Source organism: Anguilla rostrata, chromosome 8 (genome assembly GCF_018555375.3).
Source record: "Anguilla rostrata isolate EN2019 chromosome 8, ASM1855537v3, whole genome shotgun sequence".
Classification (NCBI taxonomy): domain Eukaryota; kingdom Metazoa; phylum Chordata; class Actinopteri; order Anguilliformes; family Anguillidae; genus Anguilla; species Anguilla rostrata.
Window position 1 is genome coordinate 8,672,839 of NC_057940.1, and position 20,000 is coordinate 8,692,838.

The 20,000-nt window shown below is 47.9% G+C and overlaps 1 protein-coding gene across 4 annotated transcripts in view; it reads right to left on the reverse strand.

The window, feature by feature from the left end:
- The window catches only part of LOC135260731 (anion exchange protein 2-like), a 93,912-nt gene that overhangs the window by 60,368 nt on the left and 13,544 nt on the right, over window positions 1-20,000 (reverse strand). Inside the window, exon 1 of one of the 4 annotated variants that reach the window (XM_064346210.1) lies at window positions 6,539-6,562. The exons of 2 other annotated variants lie outside the window; for them this stretch is intronic. The gene's annotated coding sequence lies outside the window, so the exon portion shown is untranslated. Of the gene's footprint in view, window positions 1-6,538; window positions 6,563-20,000 lie in introns of those variants that run through there. One more of the 4 variants, XM_064346207.1, reaches the window with a different exon arrangement.

The window sequence follows — 20,000 nt, forward strand, 5'->3', positions numbered from 1 at the left end:
CACAGGCCCGAAACATACACACCCAGACGCGGACCACAGCGGTACAGAGGGGTCAAGTGAAGCTTCCGCCGTCAACGTGCGAGAGAAAGAGAGAGAGAGAGAGAGAGAGAGAGAGAGAGAGAGAGAGAGAGAGAGAGAGAGAGAGAGAGAGAGAGCGCGACGGAGCGACGGAGGGATTAGAACCCGGTGCCGTGTATAAGCTTCCCCGGCCGCGCACGAGGCGCTCCTTAGCTACGGCACGGCCTGCCGCTGCCTTCTGCCAAGCAGCAGCCCGGAGGCATCTTCACAGGCCGTGGCTCAAGCTCGGCCTCTAGTGGCGAGAGGCCGCTACTGCAGCCAGAGACGGACGGGGTGCCAGACGGCTGTGCGCGGTGACCTTGGGCTGAGTGTAATAATCTCTGGGGATGCCGCCGCCCCCACCCCCCCCACCCACGTGGACGGGGGGGGACTGTAACGCAGCGAGAGGAGGGACCGTGCGTACTGCACCCAGAACCCAGGCTCTGGGCCCAGCCAAAGTCACAGTTTCTCAGACACAGCGCGTAATTACATAATTACATCAACATAATTACACAGGCCTTCAGTGCCTCAGCAATTACTGAGATTGAGAGGAGGCTGATTTGAACCTGAGGAACTTGGTACGAGTGGGTGCCTTTTTTTAGAGAGGGCGCGTGTGTGCACATGCATAATGTGTGTGTGTGTGTGTGAGTGTGTGTGTGTGTAGGCTGGTTTGTACATGTGGGGATGTTTGAGTGTGCGTAGGCTGGCTTCTACATGTGGAGCGGTGTGTGTGTGGGTGTGTGTGAGTGTCTTTGTGCGTGTGTCTGTGTGAGTGTGAGTGTGTGTGCAGTGCACGCGTGTGTGTGTGTAATCCACAAGAGCTGTGTGGATTGGTGAGTCAGTGGAAAATAACTCAGGGTTTCTCTGATGCGTGCTGCACTCCTCTCAACCCATGATCAAAGCTGGACCCAGAACACAACCACACACACCACCAGAGCAGGCCCTCTGTCCCCCACACACACACACACACACACACCACCAGAGCAGGCCCTCTGTCCCCCACACACACACACACACACACACCAGAGCAGGCCCTCTGTCCCACACACACACACACACACACACACACACACACCAGAGCAGGCTCTCTGTACCACACACACACACACACACACACGCATCACCAGAGCAGGCCCTCTGTCCCCCACACACACACACACACACACACCACCAGAGCAGGCCCTCTGTCCCACACACACACACACACACACACACACCACCAGAGCAGGCCCTCTGTCCCACCCCACACACACACACACACACACACACACACACCAGAGCAGGCCCTCTGTCCCCCCCGCACACACACACACACACACACACACCAGATCCCACACACACACACACCACGCAATGCTCTCTGCAGGCCTTGCCTCTTCTCTGTAACACCTGCCACTGGCACAAAGTCACCAAGTCAAGAGAGAAAGGTGGCAATGAAGGAAAAGAGCAGGTCTTACATGTCAACTGTACATGTCAGCACCTTGTGGCAAACTCAGACAATCATACCGATGCGGAACCATCCATTTCTTTTTTGAACTGAACATGGGTACCTGAACTTTTCCCTGATTTTGCAGTATGGTTGACGGGCGGTTCATAAGTCCCTTTTTTCAGTTGGTTTCGCTCTCTACAGGGCGTCGGCTGCTGTGGTTACATCCGGCGTGATACGCCCACGGGTCGGACCAGTCAGCTGATGGCCGGGTACAAGTTCACGGGGAAATACAGACAAAAAAAGAAACAGATATGGGACAGGGTGTGTGAGTGGGAGGGGGGGTGGGAGGGGGAGATAACAGCCTCCTTTTCACTCAACAGTTTCTCGAACGCGGCGCGCGGTATGCAAACAGGCTCCTCAGTCCTGGTCTGCTTGTGCCGGCCGCACGGGTAAAAAGCAGACGAAAAACAACCCAGGACTTCAGAGTTCATTCGATGTCTTCATCCTGACCACTCCACAAAACAAGCAGTGCAGAGAAAATACCAGACGCACAGTAAATGGGACTGGGCAGTTATCTCAGCAGCCGATAGACTTTATTGCAATCGTAAACGGCACGGCTCGATAACCCCACTGGCCCACAATCTCTGCTGCGTTCAGGCGACGCGATAGGACGTCGCAGTGACAGGGCAACCGCACAGAGGATTCCAGAACAAGGGCCAATCGGCCAATCGGAAGGCCTGTTTCGTACTGTGCTCGGAGCAGCACGACGGAAGAGAAGGGGGGACAGGAGAAAAGACGTCATATCCTGACCGCAGGTCGCAGAGCTGGTTCTGTTGGGAGTAGCGGGCCCCTGCTGGAATGTCTTCCTCGAGTTTATCGCGAAATAAGTAAACGCTGAAATTTCGTAAATCACAAACCCTGGTTTGCGGTTTACAGTATGACCCAAAAGACGGGAGAGAGACGTCAACAGGCGCGCATCACGTGCTGAATCATTCGTTAAAATCAGCCGAGTACCTTTTTCTTTTTTCCTTTACTTCAGTCACTTAAAATACATATAATGACCAACCGAAGCAGCAGGCGTGTGAGACAGCAGCCGTGTGATGTGATGTGTCAGTGACACACAGGGCGGAACTGTAAATGTGTGCGTGAGCTTGTATAGGTTAGTGTGTGTGTGTGTGCGCGCGTGTGTGTGTGTGTCTGTGTGTGTGTCCGTGTGTGCGCGCGCGCGTGTGTGTGTACATGCGTGTGTGTGTTTGTGCGTGCGTGTGAGCCGGCTTCCAGGTTTGCATCTAAAAATGCACACAAGAGTCACATGGACTTCTTGGCTAATCTTCACACTTCTAAGAACCACAATGCCTAAAAATGGAGCCTGTTTCAGAGGCTAAAGATTTCCAAACTCCCTCCACGAGCCTCCAAAAATAGAAAAGGACGTTTGTCACCAAAACCACTCACAAGGTGTTCTGGACAGTTTGATGTCATCATAAGAGAGCCTGGGGGGGGAGACTGTTAAATATACAACGAGGGGAGCTTTTTTTTTATTAGCTGACATGTTCAACCACACAGGAAACGCATCACAGATAACTGTTGATATTACCAAGTCACGACATAGATGCCTAAATGTGATTCATTAAGGGCCACTGTACGCAACAGCTCGGCATTTGCACTTCCTCTGACAAAGAAATACCGACCACTAAACTAGTAAATTTCATGAAGATGAACCCTGTCTCACCGCAAGCAAAACCACAGTTTCTATGAGCTTAAAATACAGGAGTCCATTTACTTAAGTTCACCGGTTTGTGGTAAATCCGTACAAAGCCATTTCAACCCCTTGACCAATGGAATAACCAGTCAAAGACTTACCACGGGCAAAGCTCCTCTACAAGGTGCACATTCCGCCAGCTCCCTGCTGAGCTGACCTTGTGATGCCTGGCCTCGCGCTGGGGTCAGAGGTCACGGCTATTGCACACAGAGGAACTGATGATTGTACCCAATCGCAAAGGCTTCTGGGTAATTTTATTTATATCCACTATAGCACAGTGTGTCGGGACTCATTTATACACAAAGGACTGAAGCTTAACTCTGTCACTAATGCCATACAGTACGTGATACAGAGGCAGAGCACATCTTCTCCTCCAAAAACAAGTCTTTACACTTCTCCTTCTCAGGCAGAAGAATTGGGCCTCAATAAATATCTCAGGACACATTCCTCCATACCTGCAAATATTGAGGCAACGCTCAACACGCTTTTCCAACAATAATACACTCGCAATCCGGGTGAAGGATCATTTTATGACAGTTTGACAGAAACACGCCCGGCCACCTACTGCTTACCCAACATTAGTCCTGCGCTTAAATGTCCTGGGAAAACAGCAAATGGCCAACTGCGCGTATCTCAAAAGCTCACGTTTCCAAATATTTTTTTGTTTAGAATACCAAAGAGAACCTGAGTACTTTTTAAAATAAGTTTCAACCAAAGCTTTCACATCCTGGGTTCACAGATTTACTGTGGTTACAAACTCTCGTTGGCTTTCCACATGTAGCCTTGTAATCAACAGACAACACTATATATATATGTACATATAAAAACTCACAAGCTCAGAAAACCACATTTGTGCATTGCAACTTGTCTTCCAATCCTAGATTCTGTATATAAAATGAATTACTACATAGCAGATTACTGTTGGTGCCAGTTATTTTATTTTAGTCTTAGACATCTTTCATGTTTTATGATAATTATAAACCTACTCTGCCAGTTTTTTTTCCTCCCTAAATGAAAGGAGGCATTCTCAAATTCCTATTCTGTACATTTTCTTGGAATTTACCGGAACACACGTTCACCATAAACACAGTGAATTTCCATTCAGTCTGGGGAAACTGACAACCATTCTGGGCTCATTCTACAACACTTTACATATTTTGACAAATACTTTAGCAGTGAGTGTGCCAGAAACTACCAAATAAAAAATGTGTCTTTACGACAGTTCTTACCGATTAAGACATTTATGGAAATTTATCTAAAAGTGTATCCACAATATCAAGAGCAACATTTTGTCCGTTACCACAGAAATCGAGTTCCCTAACCAGCAATTAAGACAGTGACAAAAACTTCTCTCAAATGCGAGGCTGTCGAACGGAGTCACAGAAATAAAAGTGTTAACTGCGAACAGCTGTCTGGCACGAAGGACCGTCACGGTCTTTGTACAATCCGCCGGCGTGCAGACATTCCTCGCTGTGTGTACACTGGCCGCGTTTTGAACATATTAATTGCGTGCCTTCGCGTTCTCAGAGGCAGCGGTTCAAATCCCCAGCTCGAAGGACAGAAGAACAACAATCGGGGATCATCTGCCGAAAAAAAAAAAAAACTCGCTTCCCCCCTCGTGATCGGTGGACCTAGGCGGGACGGCGGGGAAGATTTAAATAATAATATGGAATGTTAATCCAGAGGTGTTCAAAGCACTTGGAAAGCGTTCAATATTTCCTATTAAAAAACAATCATGTTTTCCGAGCACTGTGGGACCGGCGGCGGTTATTATTGTTCTTCAAATCACATGTTGGCTTTAATAGCGCAATCTCGGCTTGATTTACAGAGGCGCGAACCAGTTCTGAGCGGCGTGAGAAAAACGATCGCGCATTCACAGTACAGTAGACCCCGAGTCACTGTACATTCCAGCACTGAGGGTAAACCGTAACTGACACCTGCTGGTCACTGTTTTGACAACACTGCAAAGGAGCCCCGAAGCGTAGCCTGGTGGTGCTGTGGCAGCTAACAACGCTTTACAGCAGCGTCCGTCCTAACCTACAGGCTCCCGTTTGAACAGTGACACGCTCACGAGCACAGGAAAGAACAGTCCGCGAGCCCACAGAACCACCCGCTCCCCCAAAACGGTGAAAACGGCATCCAATAACTGGCAGTTACACGCCTCTTCCTTTGCGTGCCTGACGCGTAAACGTATGGGTAACATGGCTTATCTTTGGAATCAGGTACTATTGCTAGCACAGCAAGACACGTTTTTTCCCTTGCGTGCACGAGGACGTCCCCAAATGGGCGAAATATGTATATTTATAACCCGAAGTAATGCAGCACTTCCCCCGCTGTGGTTATATCAGTCATAAACGCCGACTGACATCCTTTACTTTACTCATTTGTTCCTTGTAACTTCTTATTTTATACAGTCTATGGTAACTTCCCAAAAGTGGACTTTTCATGAAGAGCACGTAAAGTCTGCCCCAGCTTAGTGAAATAAGGAAAAATAACTTAAGCACACTGATAATTGCTAAATGATCAAGGAAAAAGGCTCCAATGTCCTTATGCATGCTGGTTATGAGGTGTGTGTGTGTGTTGTGTGTGTAATTGCACTCGACGGCATGCTTAGCAGAGGTGGACAATCCAGGTTCAGAAAGTAAAAGTTCATCCCAGGATTTTGTTCCTGTCACCTGGATTTGCTAATGAGCACCATTCTTCAGCCAGGAGGTAGAGCTAAATCAGCTGGCTGAGTTCAGGGGTGGATGAAATACATGGCAGGACTTTTACCTTCTGACCCCTGGAATGTCCACCTCTGATGCTTAGTATGTTTGAAGTAAAACGCTTATCATTGCATTGAAGGAGTGGAACCATGACTTATTTGTGTCAAAGCAATGCTCAGTCCAGAGAATGCTATTGCAAATACCAAACAACTCATCATTTCCTGTTCCATATCACCTTATCAGCCTTATTACCTTATTTGATAAAGTGGTGTGGTTGGGAACTTTTTTGAATCAACTTCTCTGGAAATAAGATGGAGGACTAAAGTCAAGCATTCATTAAATTAAAATAACTAGTGGTTACTTTTGTTCTGTTGGGTCATAAAAAAAGCTTTTTTCCATGATACTTTGATATTTCTGCGACAGTTTTCCCAAATGAACTTTACAGAAAACTATAGAAAATATATGCAAGTATAGTTCTTGCAACCGTAAGTCCTGGAGTCACACACCTACTGTATATAAACTCTGTACAACACTTGCAGGCACAGGTCAAAAGCAAAGGAAACAAATGGTAATAGAGGCATAACTCACCTCTTTGCAACCATCGTATTCATCCTTAGCAGCAGATATTACAAAGAAAAAGAAATAAAAGGAACTGCCACGATTCCCCGGAGTCCTTGTCCAAACGGAACGATTCTGGAAGCGATCCTGTTTTTTCCCCCCAGTTTTAAAGAGCGCGCATCAGTGGGCACCCAGCATTCGAGAGGAACTGACGGCGATGATGTCACAATGGCTCTCTCCAACGGCTCCTGAGTGTGCTGCACGCGCTCAGTAGAGTCCCCGCTACTCAGCTGCAGCAGGCCAGCAAGCTGCTCAGGAGTACAGTGCACTGAAGTGAAACCTATATAGGGGGTTTGGATGGGAGGCAGCCTCTGTGTGTGTGTGTGTGTGTGTGTGTGTGTTGGGGAGGGGGCCAGGATTAATTGGTGAGCGTTTTAATCCGCAGCTTCGGGAAGCCGTGGGCGGGTGGGGGGGGGGGGGGGGGCGGGGGTCGGGGGGCGTGGTGGAGGGAGCGGACCGGCACCATGTCCACATTCCACAGGTACGGCGCAAAAATACCCCCCCCTCCCAGCTGTGCTCCCACTTTCTCACAGTGCTGGCTGAGACTGTGTGTGTGTGTGTGTGTGTGTGTGTGTGTGCGACTAGTCTGGGAAATTGAGTAATGCCACTGTCACATGATGTAATAATCTCCCATAGCCCCTTTCCCCAGCACCCACATCATTAATTGTAGCCAAAGACTTGTTTTTGTTATTGTTAGAGCTTAATTCCTACCCGCGTCCCAACCTCACAAACCCCCCCCCCCCCCTCCCGTGCCCCCCCCCCCCCAATTGCTCTCAATTGTGAGACACAACAACAAAACACCGTTTTGGCAAAGTTCCACTGGCAGCTCACAGGACACAATCATTAGAGCCACAGGCACTGCACTGAGCCAGAGCCCGCTCATCGATAAGCAGACCGGCTCGGGCATGGAGTCCCACTGATGGGATTTTCTTTCATTTTTCTCCAAGGCTGAACGTCAATAAAAATATACAGTGAGCCCCCTTCTTGGTCCAAAAATGGAATTTTTGGTGAGATTTTCTGGTTACCCCCCCCTGCCCCCCCTCCCTCCTTGCAGCTTGGGGCAATAAGGCTGAACTCGAGAGTAACTCCCCACATCTCTACCCCCACGTCACCGGCCGTCCTCCCTGAGTCCTGCAGTAAGCACGGTTTGCGCTTCACGTGAAAGGCAGACACTAGCTCTTCTGAAGCTCCAGCCCTCTGCCCGTGTGAAAGCGGGAACTCGATTTTCACAGAACCAGAGGGCTAATTACGCCCCGATCAGAGCTGGCTCAGCGGCGGCGATGACGTCCTTCCATAATCCAGTGATTCTGCCCAAGACACACACACACACACACACACACACGCAAACACATGCACAAACACCAATGCACATGTGCACATGCACGCACAAAAACGCACACACAAACACCAATGCACATATACACACGCACGCACACAAACACACAGAAACACATGCACAAACACACACACACAGGCACAACTGCAGACCTGCCTGTCCCAGATTTCCCAGATGTCCCAGGCTCGTTAAGCTGACAGCACGCAGGTACTGCTCATTGTGCTTCTATTGCCTCCATGTTATTCTTCTCATGAAGTCTCCCCCTGTCAGGGTCTATGTTTCTACAGACTCCATAGAGCACTAGGCCTGTAATCTCACACAGTGACCTTTCCTGCAGTCAAACAGACCATTTCATAATGCCAGGAGTTCGATAAATTTGACCCGATAATGATTTTTGAACTGTGATTATCAAGAACTGGTCTAGGCTATCCTGGATTCAGTTTTATTACTGAATTACATACTTAAATCATGTACTTTCCACAGATTTCCTGAAACCAAAACTGTGGGTAATACTGGTGTGTGGATTTTATAATAAAAAAATGAGGCTTAAAGGAACAACTCAAAGAATCATACTGAAACTACGCAGTGATGCGAGCAAAACATTTGTTACAAAGAATTGCTGGTGATTTTTGATGTATTAAAAAAAACCACGCAAGGCCGCCCCCCACCCCTGGGTGCATTGCCCTGTGGGGCCCTGTGGAGCTGCAGCCCGAACCGGGACAGTCCGAATTCCGTACCCGATCACGCGGGGCATCAGAACAGCAGCCAAACGGGACGGGGCACCCAGCAGCCCCGCACTGTTCCAAACCAGCTGCCCAGCCCACTCAACCAGGAAGTCTGTATGCAACCAGCTGTGCAGCCAGGAAGCTGGTGTTACTCAGCTTTTGTGCTACCTTGTCCTGCGGTTGACTGCAGTAATCTTGCACCACAGGAACTGTGAGGTGAAAACAAGGAAACACTGGTGTTTTCCATTTCACAAGGTGCTTCACACACCACATCTAAATCGATAAAATACTTTAAAACAAAGTCAGAATGCTATTAATAATTTATTTAATTTTATAGCCTACATTCAGTGTTCAATGTTCTACCAGAAGACAGATCAGAGACAAGAAAAGAATGTGTCAGATCTTACTCGACAGAGTTCTACATGTCAGTGCCACAGCAGGTAGCCTGGATCACACTGAGAAATTACATCAGCAAACAAAAATCAGTCCATTTTGATTTTGTGTTTGTAAATCAGCGACTGACCGCACGCAGATTATAAACGAAGCTGTGATTGAGAATAATTCTTCAGAAAGCAGCCAATGAAATGCACTCTTATTGGCACGTTTACAAAAACCTATCGTAAGTTCGCGCTCTAATTGGCTAACCGCCCTTTCCGGAGGGAGCGGAGCTGATAGCCACAGCTCGGAGTAGCGCGTGGAGGCCACCGCCCGGTCATCCACACGCACAGCATCGGGGAGAAAACCGCAGTGAATCCGAATCTCTACCCCGTATGGCCATTTGTGGGAGGGCGCCCTTTGAGAAAGAAGGTCACGTTTCCAAATATGGAAACTTTAAAAAAAAGAGCAAAGAGCAAGACATTACGGGCTACGGTTGCCAAATTATACCACGGCCTGGAATGGACTTTGCCATGAGGTATTTGGCTAAGAAAAGCAATACACGTGACACAAATTGCACCCTCCAGCTTTGCAACGGACTTTTTAAGGCAAAGGATTTACCGTTTAGCCTTTTCAACCTTAACAACAGGCTGTAACCACATCACATTACAGGCATTTAGCAGACGCTATCATCCGGAGGAACCGCAACCAGAGGAAACCCAAGCAAGCACCACACAGAAAGGATCCAGGCCAGCCGGGACTCGAACCCAGAACCTTGCGGAGTGCCCAGAGGGAACCACTGTGCCCTTTGAATCCCGAGATGCCAACAGGGGCTGGTGGTACCACAAGCTAAATGGATTAGCAATGGCACAGTCATGGAGGGTTTGATTGGGCAGGGCATCCCCCCATCTCACTGGTTAAAATGATCTCCTGTGCCAGCTCTTTCAGCTATGGACCTATGCTGTAAAAGTGTGGTGTGTAGAGTGGAGCCTGTGATTGGCTGCTAGCCATCCCAAACTGATGGTGGATGCTCCAGTGATGCGAGGGGCCTACAGTGTAGCTTGGACATTCCAAATATGGAAGAATACTCTGTACAGTACTCTGTTGGGACCAATGGTTAGAACTGATACTGCAGCCAAAAAGTCACAATTTCAAATCACAGCACTACTGATGCTCCTGCATCAAGGTAACGAACCAGAATAACTTCTGAAAAATATCTAGGCAGATAAAAACAAGGCTACATGAGCTGTCTTCTGAAGTGGCTAAGTGGATTACCTGAGGGTGTCTGTTTTTCTAAGAAACGGTGTAAAACATTGCAACATTAGCAATATTAGCTCATCCTATGGCTGAAATTACTGCAACATTTAAAACTGCACTGGCCCACGCCTGTAAGGAATTTGACATCTACACAAAAATGATGTAGGACCTGACATGGCACAAATTAAGAGAGAAAAACTTCCTGTAAGCACTTTACAATGTATGTACGTTCTTCATAACAAGGAAATCCAAGAAGAGAAGGGCTTGACTGTTCACTGTCATCACGTGCACAACTTTGGTAGTACTCCGTGTTCCATCCTCCTTCTTGCAAAATCAATGCAACAAGAGAACAGGAGGAAGAAGGCTCCGGTTTACCTGTGGAAGTGTCAGAGATGATGGAGGGGGCCACAGGTATGCAGGAATAAAGAAGAGGGCGGTGGTGGGGAACGCAAAAGACAAAGGAAAAGGGGGATTCTGGGTATTCTAAGCTTGTTTGCTTTGTCATTGTGAGACAGAACCATGATGCATTTCTGGTGCAGAAAAGTCGATAGTTTAAAGGAACGGGACAATTTCCCATCAACCACAGTTGCTGTTGTCGGCAAGACGGGTGCGCCCAGCAAGGATGCTTTGGAAACTCCCAGGATTGGTGCCCATTTCTGGAACCGTGAACGACCAGGTAACTGCAGCTAACTGAACAGACGCGACAATAAGGTTCCACAGTCGATTCTGTAAATGAACCAAAGTCACAGATCAACTGGGGTTGCAGATCCATGCCTGGGGTGAAAAGTCACCGAAGACTTTTGCTCCAAGCCTGCTCACCCGACTGACACCTCTGTTTGCAATAACCAAGGGTACTGGGGGGAGGTCTCAAACAGTAACTGTCTATGGCCTGTGGTTTCTTGGCTTGGGCAAGATGAGTTCTGAAGTGGGCCACACCGGAAGTCATAAGGATACAAGCACCGCTTCTACACACAGGCACACGAATGCAGGTTACACAGGCTGCAGCCAGCATGTACCTCTGCAGCACAGGGGCTCTGTGTTCCTCATACAGGGCTGAGCCACTGTCTCCCTGTGCCACTGTCTCCCTGTGCCAATGTAACCCTAAGCCAGTGTATCCCAGTGCCAGTACAGAGACGGAAGGAAGGAAAGAGGTGGGATTGAGCAATCGGTGATCTAGGCCTACACCCAAGCCTGTGTGGACTGGACATTGGATTTTCAACAGGGGTTTTGCAGACCCCTGGCAGCTATCGATGGTATTGTAGGGGGGCCCTGGCCAAACTTGATAGGCAAATGACTATATGTAGATTTTGGAAAAGATTTCAACTTATGAGGGGGGTCCTCAGGATGCCTTTGAGCCTGAGTGGAGGTGCCTGGATCATAAAAGGTTAAAAATCCCTGGGACTCGAGCGAGAGAGATGGAAAACTATCATTTGGAGAGACAGGGAAACAAGATCAAAGAAGCCTCCATTAAATAGACAGCATCCAGCACCTGGAGATGAAAGCCTCAGCTAAGACAGTCGGAAGATTTCATTTTCTTCATCTAATCCAACTTGGCCACACCATCTGCAGTCCTTTAATGGGGCAGGGGCAGGGGAACAGAGACAGAACAAAAAATAAAACATGATGTTATGGGGAAAAATTTTGAGGACCTGTAATTTTAAGATATTCATGTGCCATTATTCCAAAACTGCATCATTTAGGTGGTGATCTTCAGCTCTTAGCAACAACATGGGTTTTCAGTCACATGACACAGATATGCGAGAGGGACCGGGCGGCACAGTTTGATTCAGTCCTGGAGGAAGCAGGAAGCCGCCACAGCAGCAGCAGCAGCAGTGGAAGGGTGGCTCAGCAGCGACGGGCGGCGAAAAGCTCACAATCAATCCGGTTTCCTTGAACGTGGTAACGAAATACCGCTGCGTGTTTGACCTCATTCAACGCTACCGCTATGCCCGCGCATACGAGTTTCCTCCTTGGTTTGTTTTCTCTTTGTTCGTTGTTTTCTTTAGATAACACACCTATTCTGCGCGGCCGCGTGAGTTGGGATTACATTACAGGCATTTAGCAGACGCTCTTATCCAGAGCGATTTGCGCAACACATTGCATTTTTACATTGCATCCATTTGCACAGCTGGATAGATACTGAAGCAATGCAGGTTAAGTACCTTGCTCAAGGGTACAACGGCAGTGTCCTACCTGGGACAAGACCAGGATACAGACCAGGTTACAAGACCAGTTCCCTTACCCCTTATGCTACACCGCCATTATCCTGGGATGATGGGTAGAGTGTATTCGGGGACACACCCATGTGTTTTGATAGGGTAAAGTTTTGGGTGAAGAGATTACAGGAGCATGGCGGTTGAGGAGGCTTGCTGCTGCTGGGTGTTGCGCCTCTCTTGGGCCACACCCTCTTATTATTCCATCGCGACCGCCATTTTCCCTCGGTTTCCATCCTTCTCCGTTCTCACGTAAGCCGTACTTCATGACACTGATTTTTAACAAAACTACAAAACTACACCAACACCACACCAACACCAACACAAAGGGCCAGGCTGCTCTCTACTGAGCAGGCGCTTGGATCGGATGAGGCCAAACAGGTATGGAGTATGGTGGTGAGTGTTCCTGATATATATTTGCTTCGGTCATTTCAGTCCCACGGACGCCTTTGGAAACAGTCAGAACTCCTAGAACAGACGAGCGTAACACTACACGTCATTATGGGCTAGTAGCTCTACTAGCAACTAGCCTGACTATGGAATTCAGCATATAATTCACAGTTGCACCATTGAGCTAATGGCCAACAACTGTGGAGTTCAGGATATACACTAATGTTTGAGTCAAAGCCAAAAAGTATGTTCTTCTGTCATTTACTTCTATACATCAGATACCCTTCGACACATTCATCATAGTGGATTAAGAGTGATAACTTGATCACAAAGGCATGAACAACACTAAATCCAGCACACACACACACACACAGAGTGAGAAATGCCCTGCGATAGATTGGCGACCTGTCCAGGGTGTATTCCTGCCTCTCACCCAATGCATTCTGGCATAGGCTCCAGTCCCTCTACACGGCTGGCCAGGAATAAGCGAGTTAGATAATGAATGGATGGACGGACCAGTGCTATCATACGTACGATAGGCCGCAAGGCTCCTCAGGAACGTCACCGCAAGCTCAGAGTAACAGCGAAATGAAATTCTTTTTTAAAAATTATGTCAAAAATAGCTGAAACTAAGGTTGCTCATGAGTACTGGAGTAGTCTATAAGGACAACTACTCTATTTACATAGGTAAAAATATAACACTTTGTTTGAGCAAGACATGTAAATAAACACTGATTCAAAAGTATTAGAGGCCCATGGATAAAGAATTCCTCACTTTAATAAGAGGATCTCTGAACCTTCACAAGCAATCTATTCAGTGACAGAACATGGGTCAACCTGGTGGGTTTGGTATGTCTTAGGCATACGAACAGAGCACAGTTACTAAGATAACAATAGCCAAAGCTTCTTTTTTTTACAGGTTTTCATTAAATGAAGCTCACTTTGTGACACTGGACAATATTGCCAGTGAGGTAGACAACAGCCTGGAATGAACCAAACACTGATTAGTTTTCCATAGACTGAGAGCACTATTGTAACATCAAAACCTAAGGAGAAACACTGATGCATTAGATTAGCTCTGTACATAAACATGCGCGCACTGTACCTCAAATCAACACTGACTGCAGGTCTTGGATGTAAAGAAGTTCTCACCGTAGCCTGTGTTACTGCTCACGGCATGATTCCAAGGCAGTTTCATACACCGTCATACCTCACACAGGATTCTACCTTTGTACGTGTGCGCTGAGAATTCCCGCTTTTTACTTACAGGTATCGAATCTGCGTCTGCATTTCTAACACACGGAAATTCAGCAGCACCCAGGAACTCTGCATTATTTGCATGTTATTTAACTCAATCAGAACCCGCCGGGATAAAACTGGCTCGTTCACAGCGTGCACTTTAGAGCAGACCGACTAGCGGTTTGCCCCAAAGGGCGAAACTTTAGTTTGAATAAATATAGGGAGGGTCGAAATGCATAGAACCTGAGAACTGCTACCCATAGGAGGGTCAGAGGGCATGCCTCCCCCCCCCCCGTCTCCCCCAGGATAATTTTTTTAAAGGAACAGCTGTGAAATAATCGATTGTTTATAATGAATTCTATGGGGAAACCGTATTATTTTTCTCACCATCATGCTATATTATTGGGTGGGGGTGGGGGGGGGTTCTCTCTACCTCCTACATAAACTACACCCTTGGGGTCGCCAACATCAAGGTCGAATTTTAGCTCATTAACAGCCGAGCACATTTTACAAAACATCATCGGCACGCACGTGGGGGGGGGCCAAACACCTGCCTGGGGGGGGGGGGGTGGGCACTGCAAGCACCGGACGGCCCAAAGGTGTTCATCCAGAAACCTGGCTTCGGCACTCAAAGGCAATTATTTATTAACCCTGAGAATGTTAACCCTCTGAAGAGCATGTTTTTTCAGACAAATGTTTTGACAAAAGCCGAAGTCAGTGTTCTAGAACCAGCAGGGACACTGACTGTGACATCAGCATTAGCGTGTTCAGTTATAAGAACATCCTGATCACATGTTTGTGACCTCACACCTGATCTAAAAGGTTAATGCTGCTAGCGTCACAGCTGCGCTCTTCGCCAGCCTGGCTCCCACTCATCGTTCATCTTCCCTGGCGCCGGACGTCACGCAGGCGTTTCCATTAACGTCACTTACTTACTAGTTTTTCCACTAGTTTCCCCACAGAAAGAGGGCATTTTAAAAACGGGGGGTTCCATTTTACTTCCATTTACATGACTCCACAAAAAATTCAGGCCCCCAGCTCTGCCCAGCAAGTCAGCTTCAGAGTCCCTGGTGGAGTCACCCAACAAAACAAGCACCAGTTAGGCAAGTGGAGAAACGAACCAATGACAAACCTGAGCACTTTCAATGAACTTCCTGACAGGAACAAACAGAAAAGGCATAATAAACACAGGGCTAGGAGTCCAAACTCTTGACATACTGTACTGAAGCCAGTTCTACAAATTGATACTTGTCCAATGTCCAATCATCATTCATTTAATTTGAAGGAGCCCTGTCCTCCCATTGTGGGGGTGGAGCGCATGGTTGCTGTCCCGACAGCATCCTGTCACTGGGAACCCCAGCCTAACAACAAGCTCCAGTCCAGCCACCCACAGCAGCACTTGGCACCTCTGTTTAAGCGTCCTGCTGTGTCTGTCGCTCCAGGTTAAACAGCAGATTAAAGGACACTGACAGAATGGGGCAGACTGACGCAGAGAGGTCAATCTATGCACCTGGGCCCAGTTTCATCACAGAGAAACGTACGAGAGCTTTCGCCTGCTCTTTAAAAAAAAACCCCCAAAAAAAACAGTCATTAACCTCGAGATCTTAACGTAACGCACACCAGCTGTTCTCAGATAAACCGATATCACTCTTCATTTGCTCCTTCCACGCTTCAGCAAATTTTAAACGGGTTTTTTCCAAGTCTGTTTATTTGAAAAATTTCTGCCAAAATTCAGAGTGTGGTTAACGTGTTTGTCCATGGGGGCAAGCAGAGTGCCGAATTCCCCTGGCATGGCATGGGCTGCTCTCTTTTAGCTGCTGTTGGGTCTTTTGGGGGAGTTTTCAGCATTTACATACAAACAAAACCACATTCCTTCATGACACTCTAAGGCAGGGGTCCTCAATCTTATCCAGAAAGGGCCAGGTGTGGGTGCAGGCTTTCATTCCAACCAAGCAGTAACACACCCGATTCTACTAATCAAGGTCCTTAGCAAAGACTCTAGTGGTTGATTAGTAGAATCGGGTGTGTAACTGCTTGGTTGGAATGAAAGCCTGCACCCACACCTGGCCCTTTCTGGGTAAGTATGAGGACCCCTGCTCTAAGGCCTTGAAATTTAGGGAGACGGCGCAGTTCATGACTGCAGAAATTGCTTTTGTTTTCGCGACCCTTAAAACGGCCTTTACCGATGATCCTCATCTTACTGCAGATAAGCGTGAGCTTCAGGTCTCCAGCATTTCATAACTTTCTGTTTTGACTTGGGCTCACTCTCCAGGGATGGGTTCATCTTCACTCAAAATGGAAGGAGTGCCCCTGATTTAGCAACACCCCCCCCCCGACAGACATGACCTTTCAGCCATTTCAGACGTACTGCACAGGACCACATGTGATTCTGCGCAACAAAACTTCAACCAAACTTACTTAGCATTGTGTGTAAGAGCAAGCACTACCTCCACAGGAAGTGTGTTATAACTAATAAATTATTTTATACACAACATTTTTTGCTTCACAGAAAGAGTATATGGGAAAGCGTGTGCTAAAACTACTGCTGTGCAGTCGGGCAGTTTGTGACGAATTTGACTGTAGGTTGTTTGTTATAGAGGGACATTCATGCATAAACCATCTCACTGTTCATTCACAAGACTCAACTGAGGCTACGCTACTCATAAAATGCAGGCCAATGGGAAAAAAAACTGTATATGTTCATTAGTTCACTGTATATGTTCATCTTTCAATTGAACTTCTTAACCTTCCAGTGCTAACATAATGATGCACCTGCAACGCACTAAATTAAATGTGCACCCCTTTCCCACATTCTGGGACGATCTGAATGAACGAACGACAAACAGCCCAGCTGTGCCTTTAGCCCCGCCCCCACCCCCCCCCCCCCCCCAGCGTAACTTGACGGCAGGAAGGGCGGCCTTCCTTCCACAAACAGAAGAGCTTTGCCAAGAGCAAACACACCTATCATCAACTCCCCCCCCCCCACCCCACCCCCCCCTCGGTCAAGATGGGGTCATCCGCGTGCCACTGGTTTAACAGAGTCCACCGCCGCCAGCGCTAACGAGCGTGCGCACAGCACAAACACTGCCCCGCGCGTGCGTCGCCCACGGCAACCCCACACCACCAAACTGACAGCGGAGAGAGAGAGAGAGAGAGAGGGAGAGGAGAGGGAGAGAGAGAGAGGGAGGAGGGAGAGGAGAGGGGAGAGGGAGGAGAGAGAGAGAGAGGAGGGGGAGAGGGAGAGAGAGAGAGAGAGAGAGAGAGAGAGGGGAGAGGGAGAGAGAGGAGAGAGAGAGAGAGAGGAGAGAGGAGAGGGGAGAGAGGGAGAGGAGAGAGGAGAGAGAGAGAGAGAGGGAGAGGGAGAGAGAGAGAGAGAGGGAGGGAGAGGGAGAGGGGAGAGAGAGAGAGAGAGAGAGAGAGAGAGAGAGGGAGAGGGAGAGGGAGAGGGAGAGAGAGAGAGAGAGAGAGAGACCCTGGGCTGCCCACCCGACTCTGGCAGCTCAGTTACAGTCCCCACAAAGCACTCTTTCATGTCATCCAGGTACCCGCGGGATCATGTGACAGTGCAGAGACCGAGTGAACGGAACGTCGCGCCGGTTCTCTCCCTCCGCATCTCAACACCAGCTTCCTTTCATCTTCAGCACCACGACCTTTAACAGTGCTGCCTGCAAAAGAGCCTCTATTGCTAATGTTACTCTGTGTGTGTGGTTATGTGGGCATGGCAGTGTGTGTGGGTGGTTATGTGGGCATGGCAGTGTGTGTGTGGTTATGTGGGCATGACAGTTGTGTGTGGTTATGTGGGCATGGCAGTGTGTGGGTGGTTATGTGGGCATGACAGTATGTGTGTGGTTATGTGGGCATGGCAGTGTATTTGTGTATGTGTGCATGATTTCCCTTTTTAAATGGTTTGATTTAACAATCTCCCTTTTATGTACTTTCCTCAGCAGTTTAAGTATACCTAGTTGTTTCGTAGGTCCAAGAATGTTCTTCAGTGTGCAGATCGCTATTGCGCAACAAGACGGGGAATATCCCGCCAACAAAAACCCTCCCGCACTGGGCCAGTCCTGCAACGCCTTGCGGGACGTCCCGCGCTGGCACGATCAGGATTGGATTTCAATGGGGCGTGTCACTGCGCTGAGGACTAATGCTTTATCTGGGTGCACCACACAGAGGTCCATCAGGACATCAGGGCCACGCTGAAACGGGCGCTGAAGAGCAAAGGCTGCTGGGAGAAAGAGAACGCCCGCGGGCCCCGCCGCGCTCATGGGAACCCCAAGCAGGTAAACAGCCATTAGGCCCACCTGAGAGCTCTGGGACTCGTCACCGACGAGAGGGGGGGGGGGGCGGGTGAGTGAGAACAAAAGCTGCAGGGGCCAACCCAAAAAAACGGGAGACAATAACGCTTCCACACACACGGTGCTCAGTCAGGTGCCTGTGGGAACACACCGAGTCAATGGGAACAGTTGTTTTTTTTTTTGTCTTCTTGGGGACGAAAACAAGATCCTGACAGGGGGAGTCTTGAGAAATTCACAGCCTGTGTGCACAGCAGGTGCCACTTTCCAAGAAGAGACTTTCAGCCCGAATTAAGGCTGTCGAGTGGTCAACAAAGCTGTTTTGGAAAAACAACGCGGGCAGTGTTCTGCGTTACAGGTGCCTGAGAAAGTGAGGCTCTCCTTTATTTCCCAAGAACAATGGCTCAGGTGATTTCTGTTCTTCGACAGGGAAAAAAACAAGCATCTCAGGTTATTAGCCAACAAGAAACAAAAGCTTCTACAGACAGTAGAGGAACAACAACCCTTAGAGCCGATGCCACACAAGAACACCAGCAACTGTCCTCTCAGCATTATGAGTGGACTTCGTAAAAAACGAAGGAGACTTCTCAAAAATGAGTGAAGAAATTGTTCTGTAACTCTGCATTTGGGAGTGATGTCACACTTTGGTCTCAAGGGATCCTTCTATTTCAACATGCACAACTGAACCTCTGGCCTATATGTGTAGAGTGGGGGCGTCTTCATTTTCATTCATTACATCCCTACATGAGCTTTCATCAGAATTGTTCTTGTACAACCAAACACTCAGTCTACTTCTCAGGAAACATGCTACAGCATTCCACGTCAAAATAACTAAACTCCTCAGGACTGAAGGATCAAATCAAATGATCTAGAAGCTATCACTCATTCATTGCTGGGGTACAACACAGCTTTGCAGAGTGTTTCTTGAAATAAATCTGATGCCAAAAGAAATTCTGCTGCTTTCATCTTAACCCTTTAAAGAGTAGGTTTCTTGGAAAAGTTTTTTCAAAATACTACTAAGCCAGTGTTCTAGAACTCCACTGCTTTCAATTACCAGCAGTGATTGTGACATCAGCGTTAGAATGTTCAGTTAAGAACATTCTAATCACACATTTGTAATCTCATTTGTAATTTGTAATTAACAGCTAAAGGGTTAAAACACGTAAAGCAGGATGTAGCCGGACGCCCTTCACTAAAATATTACAGCCCCTCTCCTCCTCAGTGCATACACTGTACTGCATCCTGTCCCAGGGTGACCGCACAGGAACAACCTCACAGGGGTCATCACTGAGTTTCATTTCAGAGGGGTTACTGCAGGTAATCTTGCAGGGGTAATCTCTCAGAGGTCACTGCGGGGGTGATCTCTCTGGGATAATCTCACAGTGATAATCACAGCCACCCAAACATAATCATAACCCATATAGCCAACGGGTTAATGCCTCAGCTGCAAGCAAACGGCAAAGAGAGGAAGGCAGTTTGAAACGTCAGAGGAAAAAATAACAAAATTAAAAGGTGATTCAAGAATTTCTATCTGTTTATCTTTGGAGATAGGAATAACGCAACGCTTGATTAAAATTCAAGATAATAAATCCCAGGTTCATGTCT